Source organism: Odontesthes bonariensis, chromosome 1 (genome assembly GCF_027942865.1).
Source record: "Odontesthes bonariensis isolate fOdoBon6 chromosome 1, fOdoBon6.hap1, whole genome shotgun sequence".
Taxonomy (NCBI): domain Eukaryota; kingdom Metazoa; phylum Chordata; class Actinopteri; order Atheriniformes; family Atherinopsidae; genus Odontesthes; species Odontesthes bonariensis.
Window position 1 is genome coordinate 23,317,562 of NC_134506.1, and position 16,575 is coordinate 23,334,136.

General features: G+C 41.4%; 1 protein-coding gene across 1 annotated transcript in view; it reads right to left on the minus strand.

Annotated features, from left to right (window-relative positions):
- Positions 1-16,575, minus strand: part of zfhx3b (zinc finger homeobox 3b) — a 208,470-nt gene that overhangs the window by 142,533 nt on the left and 49,362 nt on the right. The window contains exon 4 of the mRNA XM_075460829.1: positions 409-767. The gene's annotated coding sequence lies outside the window, so the exon portion shown is untranslated. The remainder of the gene's footprint in view (positions 1-408; positions 768-16,575) is intronic.

Genomic DNA, 16,575 nt, shown 5'->3' on the forward strand with positions numbered 1-16,575 from the left:
TCAGACAACAACAGCATGCTTGTGAGGCGAATATGATTGCAACAAGACATGCAGTAGTTGACCAGACCCAAGTCTGTCGTGGTTCTCTCCTAACAGCCATAGGATATGTGTGAATGAAGGTGTGTGGACCCTCAGGCTTGGGCTGGTGACAAGGCGAATCCGAAATCTGAAGAACCCAGGACGAGCATCTAACGACCTTGAAGCACTAACATATTAAGAGCATCTGATCTGTGAGGAACAAACAGGAGAGCAGAGCATATAAGCGATGCATTTGTCAGCCAGGCTTTCCTCTACACCACCTCTGAAGGTAAGCTAACCATGTGGGGGACAAGTTAGCTTCAAAGCCCTGAAAAAGTTAAAGAGCTTAGGGCTTGGACAGCAGGAGCAAGAAGGACTTCACAGCCTTACCTGATGGGGGTTTTTGGTCTGAGTTTCCAACACACGGAAGCCTCTCTGACTGTGTTTCCTTTTCAAGTGTCTGTTTGAAGTCAGCAGGCAGAAAGGTCACACCCTTCTGGTCACAGCAGGTCTGTTGAAGCAATGGCGGATGGCCAGCGGCTATTGCTAATAGTCAGTCTTTCTTTTTTGTGCACACAAAAACAATAAAGAATAATGTAAAGCTATCGATCCAGTGCCTGGGCACCTGAAGACGTTTTGGTGATGTACTCCTAGAATTCCAGGTATTTCCAGGGTTTTCCAAAGCTATATGTTTTGGGATTTAGGGACTCCCGGGTCACAAGAAGAACAAGTCAGGATGACACCATCGCCTGGAACAAGAAAAAAAAAAACAAAGAGAGAAAAAAAAACACATTCAGAAACATGTTTTGAACACAGTTGGAAATCCTGACAACAAAGACAGAGTTCCATAGCTGTCCTCTACTAGCACCCCTACAATTTCTGTACCTCATCCCGGATATATGAGCACATAATAAATGTCTTTCAGGAGAGGCAAACCAGAGCAGTATGACTTCCATCAAGACTTCAAAATTAATCATCTGCTTTTAGAGTCAACAAAATGAATCTATAATTATTTGTATGCTACTACTGCTGGACAGCCTGGCATGATTTCAAGATTACATTTAATAGCAAATGAACTGCCGCGAGTAATTTCTCTCCTCATACCACTGAAGACTTTTCAGATGAAAAATGAAAAAGATTTGCAGAAAAACTTAATTTTCCTGGAACTGGAACAAGACATGCTCCTGTAATAGCATATATAATTGCCTGTTCTGTGGAGGATCTTCAGAATATGACAACAAAGTCTCATAGACAATACTCATTTATTCAACTGTCAATTCAAGCTATGAAAAAAATGTACGTGTTAAAAAGAAAAAGGCTTTGAATTCCACATGGCCCTGATTTGTGTAAATATGCTTGTTATGTGTTCCAATAGTTTCCCAAAGATTTAGTTTGGGAATAGAGGAGGAAGAGGCAGACAGTTTGTGATAACCGAATAGCTCTTTTGAAGCCACATCCATTTTGGAAACACTGCGATTATTTTTACCTCTGTGGTTAGACTGGACTTAAAGCCCATGTTTAATTGTTCCCGAGAGTTCTTAGTGTGGTGCTGATAAGGTGCTCTGGGAGCAACATTTGAAATTGCAACAAAAATAACTAGACTCCTGCACGTTGTCCGCAGGTCCGATAAAGTGACAACAGAGGATTGGTGAAGCAAAGGGAAAGATTGTTAAAAAGAGAAGGTCCTAGGTGGTTGGAAGGGGACTTCCAAGTGGAACGTTTAGTTCAGTTACTTCTTGCTTCACTGTGCACTCAACCTTTCAGAATCCAATCACTACCATTTGATATATCAATATGAATAATGATCCTTTTAAGCTTTCTTGAATGAACACAACGCAGTGCATCACTTGCTAATCAATAACTAAATTATTTCTATGACAAGTTTTGTCACCCTTACAGCGGACAGAAAACAGTGTCGTTAATTTGTCATCTCTCTCTTCCCCTCTCTTACACTTCGTTCAAGGCCACGACTTCCCGGTTTTTCAGGGCGACCTGTGGGAGTGTGTATGTCGGATCAATAGCCCACCCACAGCAGAGCCGTAGGCGATCCCTGACCTGGGCTATTGATTAGGCCTGGCTCAGCTGCCAATAGCAATGTGCGGGATGTGACACCAAGCTAAAATGGGAGCTGAGGAAGGGGGGTTCTGAATTGCCAGTGGCAGGCCCACAGCACACCGCAGATAAAAGTCAATTCCACTTAACCAAATCACTGACGACTAAATAGTTAGCAGATACAAGAATGCACCAAGTGTGTGATGGAAGCAGCTACAATGCTTTGGGGATTTCTTAGCCTATGACCTGTGTCAAAGAGCGCAAAAGGCCAGGGGAGACACACCATTACACGTGTTTGTTTGTCTTTTAATGCGATCGCCCCACATTGTCCAAGTTACACCTGTCTCGTTAGTATATTCGGCATATGTTCATCCAAGACTGAAACACTCACCGCGTCTTAAGTAATGACTGATGTTCACTGGCATATATGTAAATACGTTTCAAAAATAAAAAATTAGATGATTACAAACACAATTCTACTTATTAATTTAAACATACTACAATAATAATAAAAAAAAATGCTTCTAATAAAGGAGGCTCAGAATAGTGTTTATTCTACAAAACAGTTCAGTTCGTAACTTCTACTTGCGGCAAATCATCAGACTTTTAAAAGCAGCCATTAACCATGAGCTTTACAGTTGTGTTTTCCGTGCCTGCACACAAACGTGTAATGCGGTTCCGCTGCAACTGTCAGACTCCTTTCGATCCATATTGCTCCCAGTCATTACCAGCCAATATTAGAGTAGTTTACATGTCACTTTACTAGTACTTTGCCTCATGAATGTAATTCTGAGGCTACTGCCTCAGCGTGCATTCAGCACCTATCTATGACTCCATATCTCTCCCAGTAATTGCTGAGTGACAGAAAGGCAATACTGACCACTTCATTATAGGACAGCCAAACTAACTGGACAGTGGCCTCTTGGCTCTAGGTCAGTCTGGCCAGACTGACCTTATGTGCCCTGGTCGTCAGGGGTCAGTCCCTCAGAATCTATGAGAACTTTACTACAGTTGTCTTGGGTGCCATACAACAAGGTCACCTGACCCAGGCAGACTGCTCCTATCAGGTATTGATTGCAGTTTGTCTACTTCAGCTGAGGCTGGAATAATCTCTGAACACCAGGGTCTCAGGAGCAGAGGAATCGCTTTAAAGTTAAGTATCGGAAGTAACAGGAAAAATGGTGCAGCTAGTGGAGACAAGTGATCATTGTTGTGGGGATTTGGACTTTAGAGAAAATATGTATAAGAGCAATGAGATGAAGTTCTTTACATGACCATTTTATTGCGTCATGAAATTGAACAACTGCAGTAGTATGATCTGAATGCACTACAAGTTGAGAATCTGTTGCTTGCCTCTGAAGAAAATTGTTAAAAACAATTCTCAGAACCTCAAGATTTAGCATGTACTATTATTCATATAGCTTTAAAGTGTTTAGGTTTGTGTTATTGTTGCTGTTTGCTCCCGAGATGTTTAATTTAAATGGAGAAGGTTCTTTGTTCGAGTAACACTCAAAAGAAAGTGAATTAATCCAGCTGCAAAAGTTGGCAACAAATCCCTCAGTCAGCTATCTCTTTAGCTCCTACATTTGGATAAATATATATGAGATTGTTAGTCAGTATCTATATGTGTATTTGTGTGTGTCTGTATCAGCTGGTGTCTGTGTGAGACCCTTTATGTACATACTAAAGCATCCCAGATGCTCATTAGATCTCGTCTCTCGGCAGCTGCTTGCCACCATTCATTTTAAATCACAATAATGGCAGATGAGCTCTTGCACTGGAGACAGGCAAGTATTTGGAACTGCATTTTATTACACTTTGTTCCATTTAATCAAAAAAAAAAAAAAAAGAAAGACAGACAGATAGAAAAAACTATGCGAAAAGATAACCCGGTTTTAAAAAAATCGCAGATAAACAGCAACGATTGCATCTTTAAATAATAAATGATCCTCTGCCTCTTACAGACGGGAATATGACTGAAAATAATTGAAGACAACAATGTCCTATAAGAGCACTGCTTCAGCTGCGCTGATTCACAATCCCTCATATCTTCAAACATTCAGTCATAAAGTATAGATAATCTGTAAAAGACAGGCACGTATGTCTGCTTACAATTTCTTTCTAATTAAGGCTACAGCACGGGGCCTTTTACTTTTTTAAAGTTGATGTATGTTTGTTAGGCTTCCCCAAAAAATGGTACCACCGGCAAATTAGGGGTGGGATACAAAACGAAACAAACAATAACGCTTTAATATGATCTGCAGTCATGGAATAAATATTTCACCATCTGTCTATATTTGACACACTTTCAGTTGAGAACAAAGGATTCCTGAACAACAAATTGCTCAAAGTTGGTCTTGAGACAATAACCTGTTTGACCTGCATTAATTCACTGTGTGGCTGTGTGCCTCATCTGCTGTGAATGTTTGAATTTCAAGGACACATCGTCACTTCTCTTTTAAGTTCAACATAAGATCTGATCAAGACGTTAACAAACAGAACTCCAGAGTACGTTAAATCAAGATCGGGAGCCGGGTTTTAAAGATGTCCACAAAAATGATGAGTTGGACAAAACATAATGAAGTGCCACTTTCTTACTTTTGCTTTCCAACACTCATTAGACTCTACATGGAGCCTGAGTGAGCAATGGCTCTTAAAACCGTAATCGTATCCCTGAGACGATACACAGAATTTTAGCGCATAAGGCCAATGGTGAGGGGGAACCGAAGAGTATGGAAAATCAAGTAAGCACCGTGCTGATGAAAGTGATGTTTTCTCATTTTCCCTCTGTGAACAGGCCAGCAGTGGGCTGTGTGTCTAAGAGGGATAAGGTAGTGCTTGATGATTAATCACTGGACATAATAAAGCTTCACACCATGAGTGCACAGTCCAGCTGATTCTATGATATGATTGGGGCCGATTAGAAAAGAGAAATAATCATTCCTTACAGTGCATTCATAGTTCACTCTAATGACATCTTCTGATTGGACCTTGTGGAGAAGATAATAAGGGCCGTCTTCAGAGTGCTCTCTAAGATTATTTCTTTAACTTCATGAAATGGGGGCCACGGGCCTGGACACTGCTGATTTGAGGATTAAGATAAGATGACCTTTCACATTATGTTACAATGTATAAAAGATGAAGTTTACAGTCCTTCATTACATTAGACCTTATCAATGGTTAGAGCCTCTGTGAAGCCCCTTTGAACATCACAATGGTTTTTGTAGGCGGGTATACAACAGGCCTCTACCCCCTAGAGTGGGATTACTGTGCCTGTGTGTGTGTGTGTGTGCTGAAAGGGGTGTGGTGTGGACACTGATGGTTACTTTTTCAGATAAAAATGAAGTACAAATCTGGCGTAAAGAGCTAATTCTGCCTCCTCATTATGATCATGAGGGACAAATTCTTAACAAAAAAAAAGAAAAGAAAAAAAGGTTTGAGAGATGACCGGACAGACATGGACTACAGAATTTATACAATACAGTCAGTGCATATGAAACAATTTATTGTATCAACACATGACACACAGTAGCTGAATGTCCATGTTAACCCTTCAAGTGGTCAGAACCTCCAAAGACATCCTTCACGAGGAGACAGAAGACTCACACTTCTCCACATTGTTCTCATGAAGCCGGTACTGAATCTCAGCATCTAAGTGTTCTAGCTAAAAACTGCAAGACAAAATTTCACTTGTTTCAAATGCAAACCGGTGTGTTTTAAAACATTTACTTGGATCAAGTGATATTTCGTTGAAACTAGAGGCGTAACCTACCTGTCAGTTCCAAACATCCTCCCTTATTTCAATCTCAAAACAAGAACAACTATGTTTGAAACGAGTCAAATGATCTCACCCTGGAGGCAGGTTTGTTTTCTCTTGGTTTTTTGAGGCAGCCAAAACTAAACTGTTTTAAATAACTTAAATTCTGAAAAATGTTGCACGCTTGTGAGCACTCTGATCGTGACACTTTTGAATCATTCATCTTCAGCAGAACCACACTCTGCTGGGCTGGGGTGGAGAGCTACAGGCTTTAACAGCCATCAGACTATACTGGCCAACACCCCCAGGCTTCTTTGATGTGGGAGGCACTGCTTACCCCTATAACTTACAGCCCAGCTCTGCAGGGACTTATTTTTATAACCTCCATTATTTTCTATCATAAATATTCAAATCCAGATCTTAAATCCAGAGCTTAGTGAGGAGAATAGCCAAAAACAACATGCAGCTCTTCAGCTTCCCCCAGCACTCACTCTTCTATAGAAAATCATTATGAAGATTAATACAGAAATCAAACAGAACGCTGAGACAAGACTGTAGGACCCAGCAAAAATAATGCACTCATGTGACAGACTCAGGATGGGATTTTTGGTCAAGCGTCTCTGGCTTTTTGTTCTTTATTTGTTTGAGCATTTTGACAGATTCTGCATTTCCTCCTTTTGGCTGTGAATTAATATTTGCAGCTTGAATATTAATCCTGATTCAGTTGTGGATTAGTTTGCTATTGTCCCCTCTGTGCTGAGCCTTAAATAAAGGCGCTGACATGGAGAGGAAATCTATACCTCCCTGCCCTGCAAACAAAGACCCCTGCACCAAGAGATAACACATGTCCCTGCAACACAGACCCCCCTGTTCTACCCACATGCTGGATCCTCCATCACCATCTCCCTTTCACTTCTCCTTTTTACCTCAACCCTCAGTTCCACATTTCTCCTTCTTCACACCACTCTCTTCCTCCCTGTCTCTCCCTCTCCCTCAGAAAAACTTTGCCATGGTAGATTTGCAAGGCAATTGTGCCCTTAAACAGTGTCTCTTCCTCAGCTTATACCATGCATTTTTCCAGAGTTTATCAAAGAATACAATAGGGTTATGCTTTCACCATTATTCTTCAGGCAAGAACAGTAATTTAAATGCACCAGTACCACTGAGGCAGGGCACAGCCCCGCTGTCTCAGTACGGAACAGAGAGAGATGGAAAATGCGTTACAAAAAAAACGCACTGCATTACTTTGTTGACCTTTCCTGTTCTCATAGTTTACAAACAGCTGTGAAGCTCCTTCCTCTGGGCTCTTTGTACATCAGAGGCGAGGACTGATGGAGGCACGCCATGCTTAAATGAAGGGCTTTTTCTAACTTGCCTCCGTTGTGGCTCACAACAACACAACCCAAGAAGCGCAGTTTCTTTATTCCTGCCGCCAAAGCAGTTGCCAAAGAGAAGAAGGAAATAGATACTGAAACAGATATAGCATCCCTTATGGTAATTACATACTATAACACATAGTCTGTTGAACAAAAGAAAAACACCTAAAAACATCCCATCCACACATGCAGGACTTTAATTTTTCTCATTAGCTGCAAGAGCATCAGTGAGTATTATTCTTACAGTGACTGAAGCCGAAGCTTTTGGAGCTCTGTCTCAAAAACAAACCGCTGTCCTAAATGTCCCCAACCAGCACCCAACTGACAGCTCATACAGGGTAATATATGTGCACAAACATAACACACACATTCATGTTTTATCATGGCATTGTGAAAGCAAATAAGAACATAGAGTACTGTGTTTTTAATATGGGTTCAACATATGTGTTCCGAGGTTGAATGCCAGGTAAATATTAACAGCAAACTGAGAAGAGGAAGATACAGACGACAAGAGGATGATGAGGACAGGAAGTTAGAGAGTCGAATAAAGAGAAGGTTAAGGCAAGAAAAGTTAAAGTAGGAGAAGCAGATGGAAGGAAGGAAAAATAAACAAACAAACAAACAAACAAAGCAGGGAGGAGGTAAGTCTAGGAAGGAAGGAAGACTTCAAATATATTGAAAGAGCTGAAAGACAAGAGGAAATGAAATATGCAGGAGTGCAGCACACTGCTGGACATGGACAAGATCAGTCCGTAGACCTGGTCAGACTGATGAGAACGGGCAGCCATAGTGATGCCATTATGCTGTTAATCAATCCACTGATGTCGGTGTGTCTGGGTGAGCAGATACTCACAGTCTAGAAGGGGTTAATGGGAAATCAATGAGAGGGATGTGCTTATGAGCAGGACATGGTGGAACAGGGACAAGTGGGGACGGGAGAGGGGGGTGCTTTAGGGAGGCGGGGAGGGTTAGATAGGAACATTGTTTCCTGTGATAGCAGCAGTCCTCCCAGATGTTATCTGTCATTCAGTGGAACACTCTGGTGACCAGATGTTTAGGCTCAGCATGGCGGAGTGGGTATACATGTTAGAGGAAGATCAATATAGGTCAAGTGCATGATAATATTCATCACTGCGCTCCAAACACAATGATGTCTTCACAACATTCCGACTTTGCTGAGAAGAAAATTATGCCTATATGTGAAAAAAAACACACCTTTTTTGGATATCCTTATTTGTTTCGAGAAGGTTTATATGATGGTGTTTTCTCATTAATATGGATGTTATGTTTGACCTGCATCAGCAAGATCTCCATACGTCCATTACAGGAAACAAAGGGAAGCGCTGATTTGGAAGGAAAGGTAAAATAAATACAGCAGAAATCAGCCAGGGTAGGTTTTTTTAAGGGCCTGAGGGCATTTAGAGCGGGGGGTGTGGGGTTTGAAAAGGGGGAACCAAGAGCAGGTCCCAGTGGAGTAAGGCTCTTTGTAGTTTGAGCATTCTGAACTAGCCAGAGGCTCACTGCTCTAACCCCTACCACTCAGAAAGCCTGTTTGGGGAAATTACACCACAGCGTAATAATTAATCAAGTAAACACTGAACTGCTTTGATTTGGATTACATTAACATATTATCAATAATGTATTAATCACATACAAATAAACACCTCTACATAATACCATACTCAACTCACTACGTTTTCACACAAAACTAAAAAAAAGTTACTCTTCTTTGAGCGACGAGGAAAGCCACAGCAGAGTACAGTGGAAGTAGCAGAGTTTTTGTGGATTTGGAAGCAGCATCTCTTGGCACTTAAACTGCCTGTGTTCATCATATTCCTTTTTCATCGCTGCATCACTCATTTCAAGTTTTGCTACCAGGAGGCAAAAAAATTATGAAGTCATTTATTTATTCTCAACAATGGCAGAATGCATCATGCAGAATAAATAAACACTGATGAGGCACTGAAAACACAATGCACGTAATTTGTGCAAAGCTACTCCAGGTTTGATTCCGAAAGCAGCAAAGTGGATTGAGGAAAGGAGTTAGTCACTTTTATCATTTGCAGAGGAGTTGAATCAGCTCTGCTTTTGTATTTCCACTTAAATGCATGTTCTGTTTTTCTCAGATAAGTTGTGTTGTTTAAAAGCATCCATTCTCGCCTAACGCTTTGTTCATTGGGGGAACTTCATGCCCAGGGATTTTCTAAACACAATTCATCAAAGTGGAACGGCGGTCTTTTCTTTTTTTTTTTCTGCATTCCTAATCCTTTTTGCTGCAGATGAGAGATTTGCTGTTCAGACTCATTAAGATTAAAGCATTTTGCCAGAGTTATTTAAGAATGCAAAGTTCCATGTGAGACCTCTCAGAGTTCAGAACAGAAGAAAATCCTATTGACACGCTCGGTGCACTGGGGGCTGATCTTAGCCTATATTTCTATATTTGGTGTCAGTGATTGAGTGATAGCATGTGAAATGGTTTTTCCTGCTGCATTATGGTTTGGAGTTATGATCACTTTTTCATTCGTACTATCAGAAGGTAATGGGTGCGATTGCACTTTTTGCCCTCACTAGTAAAACTAATGTGTTTACCTTGAAACATTTAAAAGCTGTGACTGTTACTTTTATTATGACATCTGGTTTTATTCAAAATATTTTGTTTATAGGGTTTGATAACTAAGTACAAACTAGCAGACAAATTAGCTGTTGTTTTGAGAGGGAAATAATACATTAAGGTCATAGACTGTAAATGTGTAGTTAACTGGGAAGTATTTTTGCTTTGTAGTATGTTTTTGGCAGCACAGTTTGGCAGCACAAGTGTATCAGTCAACCGGCTGGACAGACAGCAGTTAATGTGTAGCTCGAGGAGATGGTATTCTTTTAGCAAGAAAAAGAAATTATCATTGGATCGGACTGCATGTTAGTTTTCTGCCTAAGGATTTTTAATATTAGCGTTTTTGGCCAGAGACTCAGTATTCTCTTGGCTGTGCTCTAAAGCTCCTTTTCCAAACTTTCCAACTCCAAGTGTCGCAATCTGGTTCCATTTTACAGCTGGCCTTGAGATTGTAACAGAGCTCCTTTCTCTCCCTCCTCAACCGCATATTTAATCCCTGTGCTTATGTCAAACTTAATTACAGGACCTTGTACAAAAAAATAACAAGCGAGCCTTGTCGGGGTGAGAGAGAGAAAAGAGGAGTATTACGGGGAGGACAGAAAAAGAGACATAGGGAGAATGCTAAGAGGTGTGACGGGGGGAAGGAGCAACAAAGATATTTAATCTGTTGACTCAGCATGTTAAATCGCCAAATAAAAAGCATGGTCAACACTGGAACATGCACAATGTATACACATATATATATAGTGTGTGTGTGTGTGTAAAAACCTAGAAAATACCAAAAACTTATAAATACTTGAAACTACAGAGTTTCAGTGGCTTAAAAAAATGACTGTTGCTGAGAAGTAAAACACCTGGATTACCTGTCTTGCATTTACAGCACCAAAGTAAAGTAGCAACATTTCCAATTGGAAAAAATGACCAAAGAGGGCCTCCGTATATATCTTTTAATGTACAACTTCAAAGAAAAAAAAAAGGGAATAGATAAAAAAAAAAGTGTGTGTGTTCGTGAGCATAAAACTATTTACTCTGTAGAAACTGAAGCAGCCGGAGAGAGAGATGTTTAGTCTGTCAGTTTAAAACTATTACCTCAAACTCTGAAAATATGAGCTGAGCCTGTCGTGCATCGACACAGGGAGACAGCGCTGTGAAGAACAAACCTTTGAAAAGTCTAAATCAATTTTTGGAAGAGTAACATAACAAACGCCTCACTGCAGCGAAGAAAAGGGGATCTCTTTTTTTTAACACTTTGAAAAGCACATATTCATGCAATCTTCATAAGGGAAAACAGAATAAATGCAGTATACATGAAGTCTTTTGAAAAAGGGAGATGACAGGAGGGGAGAAAGGGAGAAGACACTGGGATGCTCCGAAGAGGAGCAGACAAAACAAACATGAGGACCATCAATGCTTTACATAGCCCTCTTATAGTTTTTTTCCCTACACTGTGCACATTGCACACAGCTACTCATCCACCCACCCTTTAGGCCAGCCCCCCGGCTAAAGCCTTCCCAGACTAGACTTGAGTGGTCAAGCAATGGACAAGAGGAGGGAGTGAGGTTCCCATGCCACTAGTGCTGGAACTGGCGCGCCACCCGGAGGTATTTATAGCAGACCAGCACTAAAAGGGCCGAGAGAGAGGGCATGCTTGTTATGCTTGTTTTCCTTTCCATTCCCCAGGCACCTCTACCAGGCCTCACATGTGGGTGTTAAATATATATCCAAATACTGGGAGAAAAGTTGTGGGGGCAAAGAATGGGAGGCAGTGGACTATATTGAAAAAGAAGCATGCTGGTGGTGGAAGGGTTCAGGAAAAAGAAAGAAAGAAAGTAAGAAAGAAAATGCATAAGTGATGGACTTTTGTAGCTCAAAAGGTCAATGATAAAGAGGCTCTGTACCAGCCCCAAGAGCCAGTCGAACCGACGCTGAACTCAGTTCATCTGCAGAGTCGATGGTACTTAGGGTGGGGGGGCCCAGACAAAACAAGTGGTCATTGGCTCAGATGTGGTGGGGTAGGCCTTCTGCTGCAGTGTTCTTAACATTAAATGATGTCTCGCTGCTTCCTGTACATACTCTGGGATGTATGTCTTGCGCTCTGTCTCTCTGCATGGGAATTCCAGAGTGACATTATTACTATGATGAAAACAGACCCTATAAATACGCAGCACTATGATGAATATAACAGCGATTATGGGGGAAGGGATAATTAGATCAGCAAAGAAAGAAGGACTCATTGAAGTTTGCGCTGTTTTTGTGTTGGAGAATTCCTTTCAACTTTTTGTCTAATGTATAAAGAATTGCAGAGCCAACAGTAGTGTGGTAATCATTTGGGTTTCAAGGAAGAACTCTTGGGGCCTCTACAGTGAGGCTCTCTCCTGTTTTAGCTTTCTGCTCCCACTCATGGCTCTCTGAAAGGCACATTGGCTTCTGCGTTTTTGAAGACCATTTGACCAACAAACAATTAATAGGCTGCCCCTCAGATGACTGTTAAAAATCAAATAAGCAGGGACTATGGAGTGTGACCACATGGGGCCGTCCAGCAGCTTCTGCTAGCTTTTCATCTGGTATTGATCGTCAGATTTTACCTTCCTCAGCAGCTCTCTCATCTATCCAGGTCCAACTTCTGTCTGGACCCTGACCTGAGCCCATGTCCAAATCCTAAATGTAGAAAAGCCATCCCACTAACTGATTGCGTCAGAAAGATTCCACAGCTATAGCCTCTGTTTTTTCATACTTGTGGGAAAATAGCTGTTCATGTTTCCTTGGATGCTTCACACATTCCTCACCCTGTCTTCACATTGCAGGGCCCCCAGAACATGGGTATTGGCCAAAGCAACTCCAGAGGAGGTGCTTGGCAAATGAGAGGTGTGGTTAAATGAAAATGGAAGGAAATTTTCTCCTTTTCTTTCTGTGTGTGTATGTGTGTTTATTTAGGAGTGAGTTGCTAGGTGACGTGAACTCAAAAAGGCACTAATTACATTTCCCTGAGCTTGATGAGTATAACAGAAGTTGGACAGGAACTTTCCAGCTCATTTAACCTCTCAGAACACAGCTGGGAATTATAGATAACAGAACATCTGGAAGTCACAAAAATACTTTTCAAGCAACTGATCCAAACTAATTCAAAAGTTGCCACATCCTGCAATGAACGACATCCCAGAGCTAACTCTCTGACAGTTCCAATATTTCAAAGTTTGTCATAAAAATCGTTGGCATCCCTGAATGGCATTCTAGTAATTGGGCCACAAGCACATGCATTCCAGATCAAGCAGCATCCTTAGACTGAAAGGTAATAGAAAAGTACCTCAGAGCCTCTTGAAATCCTGTCCAGACTCACACATGCACTTTTCAGCTGTAAAGCACTACTTTGTGCTACACATGATCACTTGCTTGATTACTGCAGAATATAAATGACAGATGGGACAACATGGGAGCAACACAAACATTCCAAAACAAAACTGCTTAATTCCTGTAATCCAGCTGCAAGATTCATCCACTCACAGATACACAAACAGAGTGTCTTGGCCACTTTCAAGTTTGGTCTCATCCCAAATTCCTGACCTCAAAATTTCAAGACAATGGTAGTTAGTCTTGATTTATGCACGTTTCAACTTGGGATGAAGAGAGCAGGACACAGTAGCAAAGCAATTAATTCTGATGCTGAAAACATTATTAATGGTAATGTTTAAAACATCAAAGCCCTGGCGGATACAGACACAGCATCTTTGCTCTGACAAGATGGAACAGATGAGCACACTTGAGTCAGTCAAGGTGAGGCACAGGAGGAAGTGTAATTTGTCTCTCCACTGATTTTCATAGAGATATCCGGGAGGATCTGTGGCTCAGAATAGGTCAGATTCATGTATGTTGCATCTGGCTGCTGTATGAGGAGTAGTGCCTGTTCTCTGTCACTGGCCTGTATATTAGATTTTATTTTCTTCCAAGTGGTAGTTTAAAAGGCCTGCATTTTCTAATTAGACTACACAACTAAATCCAACCAATGGACAATACTTTCAGTTGGAGTGTATGAATCTTAAGTTCATTATGACAGAGTGAGCCCGTCAAGAGCCCCTCCTCTATTTGTGTGGACTCTACACTGTAGCTTTGGGCAAGGGGATAAAGCTTCGCTCACTCCCACATATTCATTTACCCCCCACCATCGCATCAATTGAACCAGAGAGTCTGGGGGGAGCACATTGATATTCACCATACATCTCCATCCCCCAGCCACAACCATCCCCACTGGAAACATTATTTTATTACATATATTATGCATTCAGCATAAGGGAGTTGGTGAATGTGCGGCGTGCAGATGCGTGCGTGTGGGTGTGGGCAAGCGCAGATGTTTCCTTCTATGTATACATGGCTGTGAAATGCCTGTTGTAAAAATAGTTGTAAAGGGGGTGTAAAAAGATATAATGCCTCAGGGGTCCAGTGTTAATGGTACTTGGTTTACTTTGTGAGAACCAAGACAAAATATTTATTTCATACAGTTTTGTGTCAACAAAAGACAAGTGATTTTGCAAGTTTTATCGTACTGATGGGGAAAAAAAAAGTTTCCTGCAGAGTTTGAAGGAATTTCCTAAGTTCATCTGAGTATGTGCATCCACATGCGAATGTACATACTGCGCCTCATGCAGAGCATGATAAAGAGATACAACAGAGGAAATTGAGGAAAGGAGACCAGAAAGAGATGAAGACGAACAGACAGATCTTTCATATGGCCTCCTTCTTCTTGGGCCCTGATCCAGATGTCACCAGAGGAGTTTTTGTTTGTTAATGTCTTGTTCTAAAACCTCCTTGAAAAGCCACCGCCGCCTTTCCCTTAAGTCTTTAAGTGGCTCAGCACAATACGGTCTTGTCTGATCAGTACTGGAATCAATTTGGAAAAGAAACCATTTCACCTCTGATTAAGCACTGCTCTGTCTCTGCTTTGGCATGCTGACCTTTCCAGAGGTCTGTCTTGTGCTGCTAGGCGGGGCCAACCGGAGGATATGCTGGACTAATTAGACTGATTGACGTCAGCAGGCAGGGTGGCTTGTATTTGAACCATTTGTCAGGACCCACAACTGCATCTCTGTTAGGGACTCTCAGGCTCACAAGTCAGCCTAATTTCATTTTTACATGCTGTGCTGCCAATCTTTCATTGTAAATATCTCACTGTGTGTTTCTTTTTCATTTTCTCACATTAATGATCTTTTTTTCTGACTTAAAACAAAACAAATTAAGCACTTACTTGCACGTACTCTTTTGTACTATGCTGTGCTTTTATCAAAACTCGGTTCAGTGTGCAGTGCCATACTGCTACTACTTCATACTCGTAACATGACAGTGGGTGTCAGGATGATCTCTCTGCATGCTTTTCATTATGCTAACATGTCTCTTTGATTCCTAGCACCTTATCTCCTCCCAGTGAGGACTTGAGAGAAAACTGTGAGGAACAGCACTACACCATGTGTACGTCTGTCTACATGCCCAAAACAAAGTAGTTGTTTTTAAAAGCACAGAAATTGTTCGATGGTAAACTCTCACTTTAACTGTTGCTTGAACAGGGCAGTGTTCAGGTGAGTTGATGCCAATCTTACTCGAATCTCAACCATATTGTCTTATATCTAACTATGAGAAGTCATTGGACAATGTTGGGTCAAAGGGGGACTCAAACTCAATCTTCCGCTCCCTCCTACCTCCTTTTCAACTGTTTTCTGTTATAAATGTGCAGTATCACTCTTGTGACAGTGTCACATATGCAAAATGTAGGATTGTTGCAATTTGCAAAAGAAAACATAGATATGCAACATTTTTGGAACCAAGAAAATGCAGAAATTTTACAATTTTCATCATGTGGGATAGTTTCACGTAATGACAAATGTTGGCATGCAATGATTTCGGAACCCAGAAGTAGTAATTTAAGCATTTTTGAGCCTTTCTTGTAAAACTGCTCTGTTTTGAGTGGTGAACCAAGAGGATGGAGACTAAAAACTGCCAAATAAGAAATCCTTGGTTGCTTTGTGCCAGTCTAAAGGGTCAAATTAATGTGCTGCATGTGAAGGCACAGGATTTACACGTCACGCCATTTGACAATAGTTTTGCATAGGAAACACCAGTGTTTTCACTCCGAGCTCCTCCTGAAGCCAATTCTCTTCTCTCTCCTTGTGATCTGAGGGATAGGAAAATCCTTATAGATAGCAGAGGAGGAACAACTTCTAGGTCACAAGAGAAGAAAGGACATAATGAAGCGTAAGTTAGCGTAACAAAAATCTCCCTCTGTGTTAGTGCAACTTGTTTTTTCGAAGTTTTTTCTTCTTCTTTCATCCTCTTTCATGCGGCCTGACTACGAAGCTGCAGTGCATGTTTGACAACTATGCGCATCAGGGGCTTGTGTAACATATCAAACATGTAAATCCCAAGAGCTATAAGATATAGCAAACCTAGAATGCTTTGAGAAGAGAGTTCAGAGAGAGTAAGTCCACTAGAGATCAGCCCTCCGTCCACATTCTAAGCTCTCTGCCTTGCGCATCCAGAGAAATGTTGCCCAAAGAGAGGCCCGGTAGAGAGGAGCCTCACCTCCAGTTCAAGCAGATTCCTCTGCCCTTTTATTTGCTCTTGTTTGGCTGCAGGGGGAACGTGCTCCACTCTGACCTGGGGGCACTCATCCAATCAGCTCGCTATCTACTGCAAGGACCTCCATAATAGTGACATTTTTCCACCTCGTCAATAAGGTGGTGAAAGCCACCCTCCACCCGCTACTTGACCATTTAACT